At 45.0% G+C, this 15,044-nt stretch overlaps 1 protein-coding gene across 7 annotated transcripts in view; it reads right to left on the minus strand.

The window, feature by feature from the left end:
• Sgk3 (serum/glucocorticoid regulated kinase family, member 3) overlaps positions 1–15,044 on the minus strand; it is a 126,472-nt gene that overhangs the window by 56,934 nt on the left and 54,494 nt on the right. Inside the window, exon 1 of one of the 7 annotated variants that reach the window (XM_063287122.1) lies at positions 12,870–14,339. The exons of 5 other annotated variants lie outside the window; for them this stretch is intronic. The gene's annotated coding sequence lies outside the window, so the exon portion shown is untranslated. Of the gene's footprint in view, positions 1–12,663; positions 12,771–12,869; positions 14,340–15,044 lie in introns of those variants that run through there. One more of the 7 variants, NM_001376043.1, reaches the window with a different exon arrangement.

The raw sequence follows: 15,044 nt of genomic DNA on the forward strand, positions 1-15,044 counted from the left end.
AAGCGTCAAGAGTGACATCTACTGCCCCTTAGCATTTGCCACAGCTCCTGCCCATTTGGTTCCCGTTTTTTTTTTGGTACTTCATCTGGGAAGAGATTGGACAGTTCTCTGTGTGCATCCAAGAGACTGAAAACAGGAACAGGAAATGGACAGGGCACCATTTAAGTCACCAAACCACTATGTATGTACAACGGCATTCCACTTGGTATAATAAAGGTAAAAATGATTTCGGGCAGGTCTGGAGGGCCCAAGTTTAAGCGCAGGGTAAGTAGTAGAGTCCACTGGTAACAGGATTTAAACCAAGATGGACAGATGTTACGAGATTTTTATCCATGTACCACTCTGTATAGACACTCTACAGGATCCTCAGGAACAAATGGAGAAGACTTGTCAAGTTTTATTAACTTTTTTGATTTGACATAGGGTTTTGTTATGATGCCCAGACTGGTCTTGAACTCCTGGGCTTAAATGGTCCTGCCTACCTCAGCCTCCTAAGTAGTTGGGCCCCCAGGAGCCACCATGCCCATCTTTCATGAATGCACATTTAAGTAGTCAAAAACAGAATTAGGAAAAAGTAATATTAATTTTTACTAGAAACTGAATTATTTATTCTATAAAAGCCAGGCAATCAAAAGTGTTCTCTGATCACACACTAAACAGCAAAATGAAGAGGTCTGTCCAAAAAACCAAAAAAAAAAAAAAAAAAAAAAAAACCCAAAAAAAGAGGGGGGGAGTGGAAGGAGAACAGAAAAGGCTATTCTGGTCCTGCGGGGCTAAGTGCGAAGTTTTGGGGAAGTTCAGCGGTATTAGTTTTTCAAATAATAGTATTAACAAGAACAGGAAAGGATGTGTCTGCCCTCCACCAGCAGGACTGAAGACCATTTGCAGTTATTCTTGGGGGCAGCTGGCCTGCCCTGGCATATAAGACATGGCTACACTGAGACTAAACCATTAGATGCCATTCACAGCAGGAAACGTAGGCTTACTATCCACTCATCAACAAGACACAAAGAAATGGGTCAGGAAAGACCAGCCAGGTCTGAGGGACGACAGCCAACACAGCAGCGAAACATGGCACTGGTCACTAGTACATCGCAGCTCTCACCTGGGAGATTCGGCAACAGCTGAAGACACTTCTAATGGTCTGTACTTGAGGGGATCAGGAATGACACTGAGCATGACTACCCCACAGCAAAAAAAATGATCTGATCCGGTGTCAGTGCCGAGGTCATGAGACAGTGTTGGGGACTGCAGAACGACCTGTGACAATGCCCTTAAGTGTGAGGACCTGAGGGGAGTCCCTGGCACTATTCAAATGAAGGAGGGAGTGGTGATCTGACTGTAATTCCAGTGTTCCAGGGACAGAGATCTGACGCCAGATCTAATTCCCAAGCAAGCAGGCTAGCTGGGCAATCAGAGTCAGGGCGCTCTGGTTCAGGTGTGAGACCTTACCTCAGTAAACACGGTGGGAAATGACTGAAGAAGGCTCTCAACCTTAGCCTCTAGCCTCCACAGGCATGTGCACACTCACATAAAGAAGCTGGTGCTTACTGGGCACTAACATAGGAACTGTTCTCAGTCCTCACAGCCATTTCTGAGGCAAATATCATTGTGCCCATTTTATAGATGGAGAAAAAAGCAAGCTAGGCTTTAATCACAGTTATGGGTCACAGCCCCCTGATTTAAGAGTACAGACCACCTACCACATCTCATTTCCTCATGCCCCTTTGTACTCAGCCTCTTCCACATCATCTTCAGAGATTCAGAGTTGAGAAGAGTCCCAGGCATCTAGAAGGCAACAAAGTTCTAGAAGGCAAACCTTAACAAAAAAGGCCATTTCTGATTCTGCCTCAGGGAGGGACAGAGACCAGGAAGCAGTGTCAAGACTCCTGCCTTCCCGCTCTGAAAACATGCCAAACACGCCAATATAACAAGAGCTTTGTACAGAACACGCTGCGTGCTGGCCTCACCACAGAGATGACCAAGAGCCAGGATGGCACCAAGAACGTATCTTTCAGAAATTCGTGCTGTGATGCTGGTCAAAAGCCCCTGGCTTACACCCTAGGGGAGAAACTACTGTTGTTGTTACGTTAAGTGGGCTGTTATCAAAACACTTTCTAAATATTCCCATGTAGGCTCACAGATGTTTGCTGTCAGTCTTGGTCAGAGAAGCCCCCATGTTCAGAGGGCAGCAGTTAATGCAGACTCTCACAGTTCATCAAGGTTTGATACTGACAGTTGAATGATCAGCCCTAAATAGGACATCCAGATCAACCACCAAAATACTCAAAGAACATCACAAAAGAAGAGGGGAAAGAATAAAAGAATTGGGAGCTGGAGGACAGCTATGAAATGCTGTCTTCTGGATGTGCTGTCATGAGCCCACAGCAGCCCTAGTTACATGCATAAGGCCTAAGGAAGATGAAGACAGTCAACACTTCAGCACGGATGTGGGAGGAGCTCTGAACAAGACCAAGCCAGTCAACACTTCAGCACGGATGTGGGAGGAGCTCATGAGGCCCCACCCATAGCTCAGGACCTATTGGCAGCTGATGGCTGTTAGGAGACAGCCATTTTCCTTTGGTAATATGGCCCCCTGGAGTACGGACAGCCACACATTCGTGTATATATTAGGTAGCACTAAAACAAATCCATGAAGTTAGGAGAGGGATGTGTTCGGAGGAGTCCTGGGGAAAGTTGGAAGGGAAAAGGATACGTAGATAATCGAAATACACTATGTACGTATGATAGTCTCGATAAAATCATTAAGGATCATCGTAAAGAGTAGGGTAAAGCAAAAAGATATTTTCAACAAGAGAGGTAGTTTATCTTTTTAAATTTTATTTATTTATTTTAAAGACTTTAAATGTTTATTGTGTACATATGGGTAAGACACTACAGTAGGAAAATGTTCAACTTCTTGCCAGGCGGTGGTGGTGCACGACTTTAATCCTAGCACTCAGGAGGTAGAGGCAGGCAGACCTGTCTCTGAGTTTGAAACCAGCCTGGTCTCTAGAGTGAGTTCAGTAACAGGGCTACAGGAGAGACTGTGTCTCGAAAAAAAAAAAAAACAAAAACAAAAAAAACACAAACAAACAAACGAAAAACAAGAAAAAAGTGTAAATTCCATGTTAAGATTGTGTTCATCTAAATACTGCTTAAACGTATGATGTTCATGTGAATTGATGTCTACACGCAGGTGAGGGCAGGCATGAGATAAGCAAGGCTGGGCGGTGAAAAAGAAAGGTGCCGGCCGAGGCTTGGAAAAGTGGAAGAGAATGAAGAGAAAGAGAAGGATGACCCTCTCACCCCCACCCTATGTGGCTTTAATTAGCCACAGGTAACTATGAATATTTTATAAGGGATGGATAACTAGGACAATTTGTCTTATCTAGGTGAGCAGTTTATGTCAATTGGCTCTGACTTGATTGAGTGGACGTTTTGTGGAGTGAGAATTTACTGATATAAATCCGATGGCTATATTACAAGCCTCTAGAGGTTTGATTTTACCAGGTTGCTGGGAATATGAACAGAGTCCACAGTCAGAGAGCCTTGAGATAGGCAGTCTCTGTATGGGACTGGCATGGCAGCCACCTGCCTAGGGAACTAGATGGATGGCCACCAATGGGCTAGTCAAGGAGAGACTGCCAGGGACAGAGAGGACAGAGAGGCGGGAGTAGTGTGCTTGGTCTCTTCTTAAACTGATTATTATTTTTTTTTTTTGGTTCTTTTTTTCGGAGCTGGGGACCGAACCCAGGGCCTTGCGCTTCCTAGGTAAGCGCTCTACCACTGAGCTAAATCCCCAGCCCCTTAAACTGATTATTAATTACTACTACACATTCTTTTAAATTAAACGGTTTTAAGGCATTTCCTTTTTAGCACTGTCTCCATGTTCTGTCTATCGTACACTTATGACTGTGCTGGTCCTCTGTTTTGTTTGAGGTAACATCTAAAGATTATTACTTTTACCTCTAAGAGGGTAAGGACAGTTCGGGGGATGCAGCTATGTGGGAGCCTTGGGTTCAGTCCCTGCCACCACTAAACTGGGCGAGGTGCTGCACTCCTGTAATCCCAGCCCTCAAGTGGCAGAGGTAGGAAGATGAGGAGTTCAAGGTCATTGAGGCTAGTGTGGGCTGGAGAAAAGCCCGCCCCACCCTCACTGCCTTTTAAAGCCTAATTTGTCACGACCTTAAAGACAGGTTCGGTACTGCCTAGCAAACCATACCGTATTTGAAAGCAGACGTACTCAAAAACTGTCAGTATAGATCTTTTTTTTTTATGTTTTAAATATGTATTTATTTTGTATATGAGTACACTGTAGCTGTCTTCAGACACACCAGAAGAGGGCATCAGATCTTATTACAGATGGTTGTGAGCCACCATGTGGTTGCTGGGATTTGAACTCAGGACCTCTGGAAGAGCAGTCAGGGCTCTTAACCGCTGAGCCATCTCTCCAGCCCAGTATAGATTCTTCATGAAGTGGAGAGACAGAGACAGAGGCTCTCAAGAGGAGTCCTATTAAGGCAGAACTGGGAACTGGTATCTGAAAGCAACGATACCCAAAGGTAGAAGCTAAAAGGCCCAGGATGCTACAAAAGAAACCCCATGGACTACAATGCAAAGGTAGAAAAGTCCTCAAAGATAACCTAGAAACCTGCATGGGCTCTGATACAGTGAGGACTCTGTAGATAAAACACCACAGCAGCATCCAATGATTCTGAAGACACGGAGAAGGTAAGCCGCAGACTGGAAGAAAGCGTCTGCAAAAGCTCTCCGTAAAGGTCGACCTAACATATTCACAGAGTGCCTACAAAGGACTTTCTTAAAAAACACAATTTAAAAACTGGCGAAAAACCCTAACATCCAATCTCATTACATAAGGTTCCCATTGCCCAGCAAGACTTGCTGCCAAGTCTCAGGATTCCACTTCTGTGACCCATATGGTGGGTCACATACAAACTGTCCTCAGACCTCCACAGGCTCATTGTGGCACACACCTGCTCCCCAACCAAGCACAGAGACAAAGATAATTTAAAAGAAAATATACAGGTGGCAAGTAAGCACATGAAAGGACGCTCTTCATGACGTATGACGTAAATTAAAACGAGATTCTAGGGATGCTGCTGGGCAGCATCTCACACACTCAGGCCCTGCACTCAGTCCCTACTACAGGGGAGAGGAAGAGGGGGGAGAGGAGCAGAAGAGAGAAGAGGTAAGGAAGATATACACATCTATTAGAATGGCCAACAGCCAGAAAACTTAGACCATCAACCAAATGCTGAGGAAGGAGCAACAGGAACAGGAAAACAGTAAAGTCACTTTGGAAGACACTCTACTGGAGTCTTACAAAACTAAACCATGGAAGTTTAGAACATTTGCTCTTTTTTTAATTGGACATTTTATTTATTTGCATTTCAAATGTTATCCCCTTTCCAGGTTTCCCCTCTGGAAACCCCCTATCCCATAGAACACTTGCTGTTGTAGAGGACCTGAGTTCAGTTTCTAGCGCCTATGCTGGGCTGCTAATAACTGCCCACGACTTCCGTTCTAGGAAATCTGAAATCCATTTCTGGCCTCCGTACATGCTGCACACACATGTGCACAGACACCACACACAGAGAAATAAATCTCGAATAGTGAGAATGATAAATGCCAAGCCCTTTTCCCTCGCTGGCAGCATGGTGGCTGCACAATGCCTGAAGTTACTGTAAAAGACATAAGCCAGCAGTCATTTGTCAGAGCTCTGGCAGCCTTTCTCAAAAAGTCCAGGAAGCTGGAAGTCCCCAAATGGGTGGCATAGTCAAGCTGACTAAGCAGAAAGAGCTTTCTCCCTATGACGAAAGCTGGTCCTACACAAGAGCTACTACTTACAAAGTACAGCATCTATGCCTTCAGGGCAGGCTAGAGTTGGCTCCATGACCAAGAGAAAGGTCACCAGCAGAGGCTCCTGCGGTGTGGCCCACCTCAGAACTGAAAATGGTAGACAAGGACCTGAGGGACAGAGGGATTGGGACAGAATCACCAGGCAGGTGACAGCTGCCAACAAGAGGAGAACAAATAAAATGAATTAAAAATCAAAACCTAAAGAAGTTAAAATTTACAACCATACAAAAAACCCAGTACAGGGATATCAAAATAGCTTTATTCACAAGCTTAGAGGCAAGCAAGATATCCTTCGGTGGGTGGTATCCTTAGGTGGGTGAACAGATTAACAAACTGTGATACATACAGACAATGGAATACTCGTTAGTGATAAAAGAACAAGCTCTTAAGTCAAAAAGAGACATGGCAACGACCTTAAACACACAGCGCTAAGAGAAGCGAGCTGAAAGGCTCCCTTCTGTGAGATCTCATCTCACTGAACTTAAGAGTCAAGGCAGAGCTACAGGACCATAAAAGATCAGAGGCTGCTAGGGCACAAAGGTACAAAGAGAAAGGTGGCGTTTGGGATTTAAAAGTATATCTGGATGATCCAAAAAGAGGAACACAAAATGAAAATGTGTCCATATTCATACAATGTACACCAAGAGAGAAACCTGAAATGTAAACTATCCACTTCGGGTCATTCAGAGGGATCCATCAACTGGTAAGGGAACCTATGCTGGGAGATGGTACTAATGAGGGGTATGTGGACGGGTTAGGAACAAATGGAAAACCCTGGCACCTACTAGGAAGACTGTCTAACTAGGAAGCTCAAACTGGACACCGGTAGAGTGAGAGACCTAAAAAAATACAACCATATCCTAATTTACCTAGAAAATTGGCAGGGGAGGGGAGTAGGAAACAAGATGAGTGGCTTTTATAAGTCTCATTTAAAGCACCTTTCCAGGAAATTCTAACCCTGAACCAACTAGAGGTCCTTGTCTTAAAAGTCTACTGAAGAAGCATATAATCCTGCACTTACTTACTTCCACCTCTGAAGACGCTGGCTCCAAACATACCGAAATGTTTCTACAGAAACAAAGGGAGTCTTTGTCTCATCTGTAAACTATGTTGGCCCAAACCTAACAGGATCCTGATGAAAGATACATAGTAGCCTTCTCCCTTTTCCCGGAGGTCACAGGATGAATCAGTTACAACCTTTCCTGTTTTCCCTGCTAACAGTATCCTTCCCCCAGTGTCTGTTCCGCCCTCTTTGATTTTTCCCTGTCCTGTAATCACAGAGCTGTCCCAATTTTTCCTAAACTTGTTACTATTTTCTTACAGGCACCTTTATTCATCCTGATTTTTGATAATGAGAAGTGATAACAGTTGAGACTAACATTGAGAAGTCTGCACCTATCAATTTGAGAGTGGTCCAAGAGCCTCAGCGGAAGCCATGTGAGCCTGCCTACTCCCTGAAACTATTTTACTAAGGACAGGTAGGGAGGGGAAATGAGTGAGGAGGCAAAGCAGCCACTAAGGGCCCTTTGTATTCCTTACTAAAACCAGAACTGCCAGATAAAGGAGGAAGGTTCTAAAGTTCTCCATAGTATGCATCCTCCACTTGATTCAGAACCCACAGGATAACTGTCACAGTGGCGGCAAGGCTGGGCCCTGTCCTCAGCCTCCCAAAGGTCACTACGTCTCGGGGTCTCAGTTTCAGTGGGGCTGTACTGTTCTTCCATGCCTTTCTGTTCAGATGCTCGTCCTGAGCACATCTTGCAGGCCGAGGTGAACACACACAGAAGAACTTTAAGGGCACACCTGGAGGTCAGAGCCCAACCATTGACAGAGTGGGAGGCCTAGCGAAAGCTGGTTAGTGACTGCAGACTGGAAGATTTCAGAGAGTAGGCGCACACATGCACACACCCTACATAAACCACAGAAATTCAACAATTACCAGTGGCGACTTCAACCTGCTACCCATGCTTCCACTCTAATCCTGCCTCTACTGCTCTCCTCCCACATGGCTAAACCTGAGGTATGCTCAGGCGTTCCAGCCCATCTAGTAACCAGAGCCTTGTAACTGCTTCCTCAGTCTTCCCGACCATCACTTTCCCCTAGTCACTCCATTGTCCCCTTCATTATACACGCCACTAGGCTGTGGTGTCTTAATAAACCCTCCCTTGAAGCACAGATTTACATGCATGGTAACTCCCGTGTGCTGGGGAGGTCTCACTGGTCTGCACCTCTGCTGTTATTTGTAACATTCTTAACAAAGGCATCTCAAAGACAAGGAGTGTTTGGATAAACACAGGTGCTTATGTGGTACGATAAAGGGAATTTTACTCCAAAACCAAGTATTTGCTTTCAAAATTTCTCCTGAAAGTTATCACATTTGAAGAAATTCCCTAAAGCACACTAATTATAACCAATTACGTATCTAAACTATAGTACTTAATGAAATTATATAGCACAGGATTCTAGCCCTGAACTACTAACTAAACTACTAGCAAAAGCAGCACATAAAATTTTAACTTAAAGTTGTAAAACGTCTAAAATCATGACCTTTATATACGGCTGCCCCTGGAAGTCTTTTTGTTTTAGTGACTACAAGCTTCATTCTAGAAATGGTTGAAGAAACTCAGAGCTATGTCTGGCTACATATTTAAACACAAGAACAAAGTTAGGATGATGTATACCCCAACACAGGAGAAAAAAACAGTTCAGTTTGGGATGCAACAGAAAAACAGATAAACAATGAATGGCAGAAATGTTTAATATTCTGTAAAAAAAAGGGGGGGGAGAGGAAAAGAGAGATAGGGTCTTACTTAAGCTGGCCTCAAACTTTAGAGCTTCTTATCTGTTTCTTGAATAAAGTCACAATCAAGTTCATATCTGAAAGCGTCACAAGAAAAAAAACCATGCCTCAGTTGAATATGTGTAGAGACATTTTTAATGCAATTATAAAAAACTGTGTTAAACCAAATGTTCTGTCAAACAAAAAGAGCAAGCTTCATCAATACCTCTGAAAAACTCTGAGATGTATCTTTTCCACACGTACAAGAAAGCAAAGGAAGAAAGAGGTATGAACGTATTTTAAGATTACGGACAACGAGGCCAGACGTGGTGTGCCTGTAATCGCAGCACTCGAAGAGGACGAAGCAGGACTGTAACTTCAAGGCCAGCCGAGACTACACGGAGAGACCCGTCGTGTTTGAGGGTGGGGAGGAGACAGACAGACACAGAAAGAAATTACAGTATGTGAAGTCAGAGCCAAACAGAAGAAGAGAATGTTCAGTCCTCTCCAGCTCAGAAAACAAAGCGGAGAAGCAGGAGGACTGTGTGTGCCTGGAGATATAAAAACAAAACAGTTTAGAAATAATGCTCCACAAGGAGGCCCAAAGCTGCAGACATTGCTCTAACACTGTCTTGTCCTGACACCTTCCCAAGTGTCGGCATTACACACTGTTAAAGTCATTTGGCTCTCTGTTACACATCAAGTACCCAGCCCAATCTACACCTGGTCCCTTAAAGACCTAGACTCGAAGTTTTCAACTTTTTACTTCCAACTGAATTCCCCTATCCTTTCCCTACTCTCAGAACAAGCTGTGAAGCCCCGTCTTTAACGAGCTGAACTTGAGTTCACATTGACTTAAAAAGCGGATACGTGGGTCTCATGCACCCTCTAAAGGTAACTGGAAAAAGGTAAAAACGTATAATACGGAACTTCTGTATGTGTAGTCCACGTCCTTCTCTTCAGATGCAGCGACAGATAAATAGAATCACAAGTCAAGGAAGACTGATCAATTTCTGAGAAAGCTAGCACCAGAACTCTGAGAAAGGACAAGGCAACTCCAACTAAACTCATCCAGCATCTGGGGTGCCATGGCATGAGGGGGATGTGGTAGGGGTGCCGGATAAACATTCTTATTCTGTAGCAGAGATCTTCAGCACAAGTGAAGAGCTAGTAGGTCAGTTAGTCAAAAAACGCCTGCTCGGGGTTGGGGATTTAGCTCAGTGGTAGAGCGCTTGCCTAGGAAGCGCAAGGCCCTGGGTTCGGTCCCCAGCTCCGAAAAAAAGAACCAAAAAAAAAAAAAAAAAAAAAAAAAAAACCGCCTGCTCAACTGGAGAAAGCAGTCATTAATAAGAACAGGACTATCACGAAGGAATCGATACCAATTTAACGGTTTTGCATAGCCACTGGAACCCTACTTTATTTCATATTTGAAAGCCTAAGTTGAGATCACTGTTTTCATCTGCAGGAGATACAGGCTGGAAAGACCACCATGTAGAGGAAGATGAATGCCCGCTTCTCTGCAGATGTGAAAGCCTTCAAAGGAAACTTAAGGGCTGTAGGTGCATTAAGGGCCAGAGGAGGGGCTGGGGATTTAGTTCAGTGGTAAAGCGCTTACCTAGGAAGCGCAAGGCCCTGGGTTCGGTCCCCAGCTCCGAAAAAAAGAACCAAAAAAAAAAAAAAAAAAAAAAAAAGGGGCCAGAGGAAGAGGGCTTCACGAGGACCAGGGTGGCTTGTTTGGGGGAAAAAATTGATGAAAAAAACTTAGCTACTTGGCCTGTAGAGTGCAAAGTATGGGGGACTTAAACTCAGACTCAAGGTCTTATTCCTTCCTGGGCAAGAGGGAGAAAGAACTGAAAGCAGAGGGACCAGGCAAGTAAGGCAACGTGTAGGTGCATTAGCTTAATTAATTGTTAGCTGGGCTGCTCATATCTGTGCAAAGCTACACAGCCAGTATCTTCCTGGGCCAAGTACTGTTTCCAGATACTAGGGATTTAGCAGGGAACACAAGTGGAAGCACCCTTAGCCACAAGGAACTTACCCGCTGGCGGCGGAAGGCAGAAGAGTGATTATACCAACGGAGGACATATTATAGGAAGTGTGGGGTTGTGTGCAAGCTTAAGTAAGAAGGAAACATCTGAACAAATACCCAGAGGTGAGGGAGTGAACAACACAGAGCCAGGAAGTCAGCAACTTACACACCAGCTATCTCTAAATAATTTGACTGGGAAGGGCTTTTGAAGTTACCAGCTGTGTGGCCACCTCACCTCTCCATTCACATTCAGGGCTAGCGCTCTGGGTATCGCTTCCTGACCGTATGTACACTACCCAATGGAGAAAGCTTCACCAGTAACGCGGTGATAACAAACTGTGCGAGGTCAGTGTAATTATGTTGTTCATGCCTTCTGCACACAGAGAAACGAGCTGCATTTTGAAAAACAAAAGCAAAGCGCTGCTGGAACGTGTTTGTACAAAGTTCAAGACAATCATCTTGTTCTCAAAGCAATAGTTGATGCAGCAACTTCCAGACTTGTGATTTAAATCAAAGGTGCTGAAGAATGATTATGAATCATGCAATTAAATTACCAAGCAGGATGCTGCCGAGTGAAGAAACTCTCAGCACCGTAAAACTGTCAAAAATAAAAACACTGACTCCCATATTCCTTTGCTTTTAAAATTTGTTGATGAGCAGAGCTAAGTTAGTGGCTCTGCCATTTATTGGTTCTGGGTCTTTAGACACATCCTCATCTGTAAAGACCAGCAGGACTGGCTTTTCGGATTTGTTTTGTTTGTTTGTTTATTTATTTATTTACTTACTTACCAATTTTTGAGACAAGGTCTAGCCTTCATGTAACTATTAAGTCCAGTCTGGCCTTGGACTTTCAGCAATCCTCCTGTCTCTGGCTCCTGAGTGCAGAAGTTAAAAGCATAGGCTTATAACCACATCCAGCTTCCATGTCTCTTTCGAACCTGTTTCTGTGTGGCAAGCCATGCTCATATGACGTCTGAAGGCTAGTTTATGCACTTTAGCAATAATATAGTATAAAATAAGCACTCACTCCGGAAAGCCAAGTTGTCCATCAAAAGAACTAACTGCTTTTAAAGAAATCAACCCCGACTCTCAAAATGAGATTACACTCACCCTAAAAAGTATCTTCTTCCACCCTTTCTTTAGAATAGTCTTCAAAACTAAGGTTTATGAGTTCAGGGGTGTAATTCATGGGCAGAGCATGTGCTGGGGGTGGATGGGCGTTTCCAGTCCAAGCACCAAGAGAAGAAAAAGATGTTTGTAGCATTTAGGGAGGAACTGGTTTGGAATAAAGTGGTCAGCTCAGAACACCCTTAGTACTAGAGGACTCAATTTAGGACTCAATTCGCAGTCTCAAAGGCATCACCCAAGCATTTCAGACAACAGCTCTAAGAGACTGGATTCCAGAAATGACAAACCTTAAGAGATTCATGCTCATCAGAATGCAGAGCGAAAATAACCAACGTTCGTTGCCAGGCACTAGGTATTAACCCAATCTTTACAACAATCCCGTCAGATTACAAGAACCAGCACCACAGTTTTACATACGTGAAAACCATGGCGCATGGAGCCGAGAAACAGCTCAAGTTTTTCGGTTAATAAGTACACCAAGGGCTCAGGCATTCCAACTTAGAAACCTGTCCGCTAATCTCCAAGTCATGCTCCCTCCTGGAACCCCGGCGTCCTCCTAACAGTCCCTACTAGTCGCACCTTTCCGTCCCGGCAGGCAACCCAAAGTCTACGTCCAGAGCCAAGCACCACCCATGTATTTTAAAGGAACATAAAAGCTGCACACTACCTGAGGTTTCCAAGGGCTGTGAAGGGTGCGCATGCGGAGCCACTCAAGCCTCCTCCCTCCCGAGCGAGCGAGTGCCTTGGCCAGCACCGCAGCTCCAGCCGGACCGGTGAGTGGTCTGCATCAGGTCCCGCGAGTGCCCACCCTGTTCCCACGGCGCTCCGAGGTGTGCACACTTACCTTCCGGGACCCTACCCTTGAGCGTGGCAAGCTGAAAGCGCCACTCTTCGGCGCCACCCGATCCCAGCGGGCCTCTCCACCTGCCCCCAGGGCGCCTGCCGGCGGGCGCCCCGCCCACATCGGCGTCCCGCCCACATCCGTGCCCAACCCCAACCGCCTGTCCTCGTCGTCGTCCTCCCCCCCAACTCTCCCCCCAACCCCCTCACCTGGCGCCTGACAAAGGTTTCCGCAGACCGCATCCCGGGAGGTCCTAAGTAAATAAAGCCTGAGTGGGGGTTGAACCTGGGAATGTGGGGGAGGACACAGGAAGAGGGAAAAGAAGAAAGTAAAGAAAAAGGCTGGGGATGGCAAAGACAAGCTAAGCTCTCTCCCGGGTCCAGCTAAGGTGAGGTTTGACAAGGCATTCTGCTACCTCAGCAAAGTAGGAGTCACACACGGATACAGTGTTCCACGTGCAAAGAGTCTCTAGGAATACTATTCAGAGGGGCAAAGAAAACAATTCCGGTACTAACCCCTATCTCAGCCCCTCCTGATTGCTTTTAAAAATGATAAGATGGGAATGGTGTCCGCAGTCCGTCTGCAATCAGCACTTGAGAGGCCAAGGCAGGTTGGGCTACACAGTGAGGCCAAACTGGACTACATGTGTCCCTGCCAATAGACGGACAGACAGACGGATAGATAAATGCTGGTGGGTAGGTAAAGTGGGCACGAGAGAGGCAGACAACAGATTCACGTCATCCTCTGCTACATAGCTAGGTCAAGATCACCCTGGACTACTTGAGACCCTGGAGAGCAAGGGGGTTAGAAAGTAAAGGTGGAAATGAGGAAGAGAGGGAAGAAAGGAATTATGGGCACTGACCACAGGTGAGAATTCTCATCCCCAGTTTGAGTTATAACCATCTCCTTCTCTCAGCCACATTTCAGGAGAGCAGAGCTGTCACATCCAGGCCAAGTTTGGCAGAGTTAAATAAAACCTGTACCAGGCAACAGCAGTCTGGACCAAAAATCAAATTGTATTCAATTTAGTACCATGGGGCTAAAATTTTATCACTTTGTTGGACAGGAGAATGAAAAATACAGAAATATCCTGAATAGCCCAATAATCCTCCCATCATTTAAACCTTTAGCTGTTATTTTTAAAACAAGCTTAGGTAATTGGCAGTTAACCAAGCGGTTACTTTTCTATTATCCGGTTTCTCTCTCCCCACCACACGAGGAAAGCAAATCTACAAATAAGGAATCCCTTTTTGTTTGTTTGTTTGTTTTTCTGTGACTTCCTTTCTTCCACTCTGCTCGGTCCATAAAGCCAGGGTCTTCTGCTTGGCTCACTGGAATGAACACCCCCTTTCTTTTATGGAGAAACTGGCTTAATTCTAGAACAACCCATTAAAATCTGTAAGTCGCTTTTATTTTTCAGCACTGGGGATTCAACCTGGAGCCTCATACAAGCAAGATGAGCCCAGGGGCCCCCTCCCAAATGTAATTCTCTTCTTGTGGCAGCACAAATGTCCACAATGTCACTTCATGGTTTGTGATTAGGTATGTGGGTAAAAGAAAGCAAGAGTGCTTGAGTTGTTTTGTTTGTTTGTTTGGTTTTGTTTTGTTTTTTTCCAGAGCTGAGGACTGAACCCAAGGCCTTGCACTTGCTAGGCAAGCGCTCTACCACTGAGCTAAATCCCCAACCCCTGCTTGAGTTGTTTTAACCAGTAAAACATCTATCTATATTTGATAGATAGAACGTGAATTAAGGCAGGAAAAAACAAGGCTTGCTTTACAAAAAAAAGAAAGCAAGAGAGGAAGGAAGAAAGAAAGAAACGGATGCACCATGACCTCTACTGCAAGAACTTGAGAAATGAGAGGTTGCTGCGTCCTAAGGGAAGTCACAAACTATAAAATCCTCAATTTGCATATGAGTCAAATGAAGGTGGCCTCATAATGTCTAAATGCCCTTCCAGAGTCTGTGTACTCTGGAAAACTAGAAGGGCTGGCCCATCAGTGTTCATAAAATAAGTGAGGCTTAAAATCAGAACAGAGTGAATGGGACCGACAGCCTCTGGGGTCTATGATGACATGGCATCACCACGTTCAGGCTGTTTCCCAGTGTGTGGTAATGTGGGTGGCCAAGCCTTTGTCCTAGTTTCCCCGAGGTCCCTAAATCCTCGATGTCCCCATTTCAGAGTCTCTTCCATTTTCACCGCCATCTTTGTAGAAAGTACAAATTCCTAGAGCTCAAGTTCTCCACTCTGACTCTAGTCTACTTTCTGGCAAATCCCTCACGTCCCTCTTGTGGACTGACAGACTGGATCATTTACAGCCTCACAGGCCCACCACTGCCTCTTAGCTCCTTTTGTCCTGACACAACTGACTTAGCTGACAGATAT

The sequence above is a fragment of the Rattus norvegicus genome, chromosome 5 (assembly GCF_036323735.1).
Source record: "Rattus norvegicus strain BN/NHsdMcwi chromosome 5, GRCr8, whole genome shotgun sequence".
NCBI classification, from domain to species: domain Eukaryota; kingdom Metazoa; phylum Chordata; class Mammalia; order Rodentia; family Muridae; genus Rattus; species Rattus norvegicus.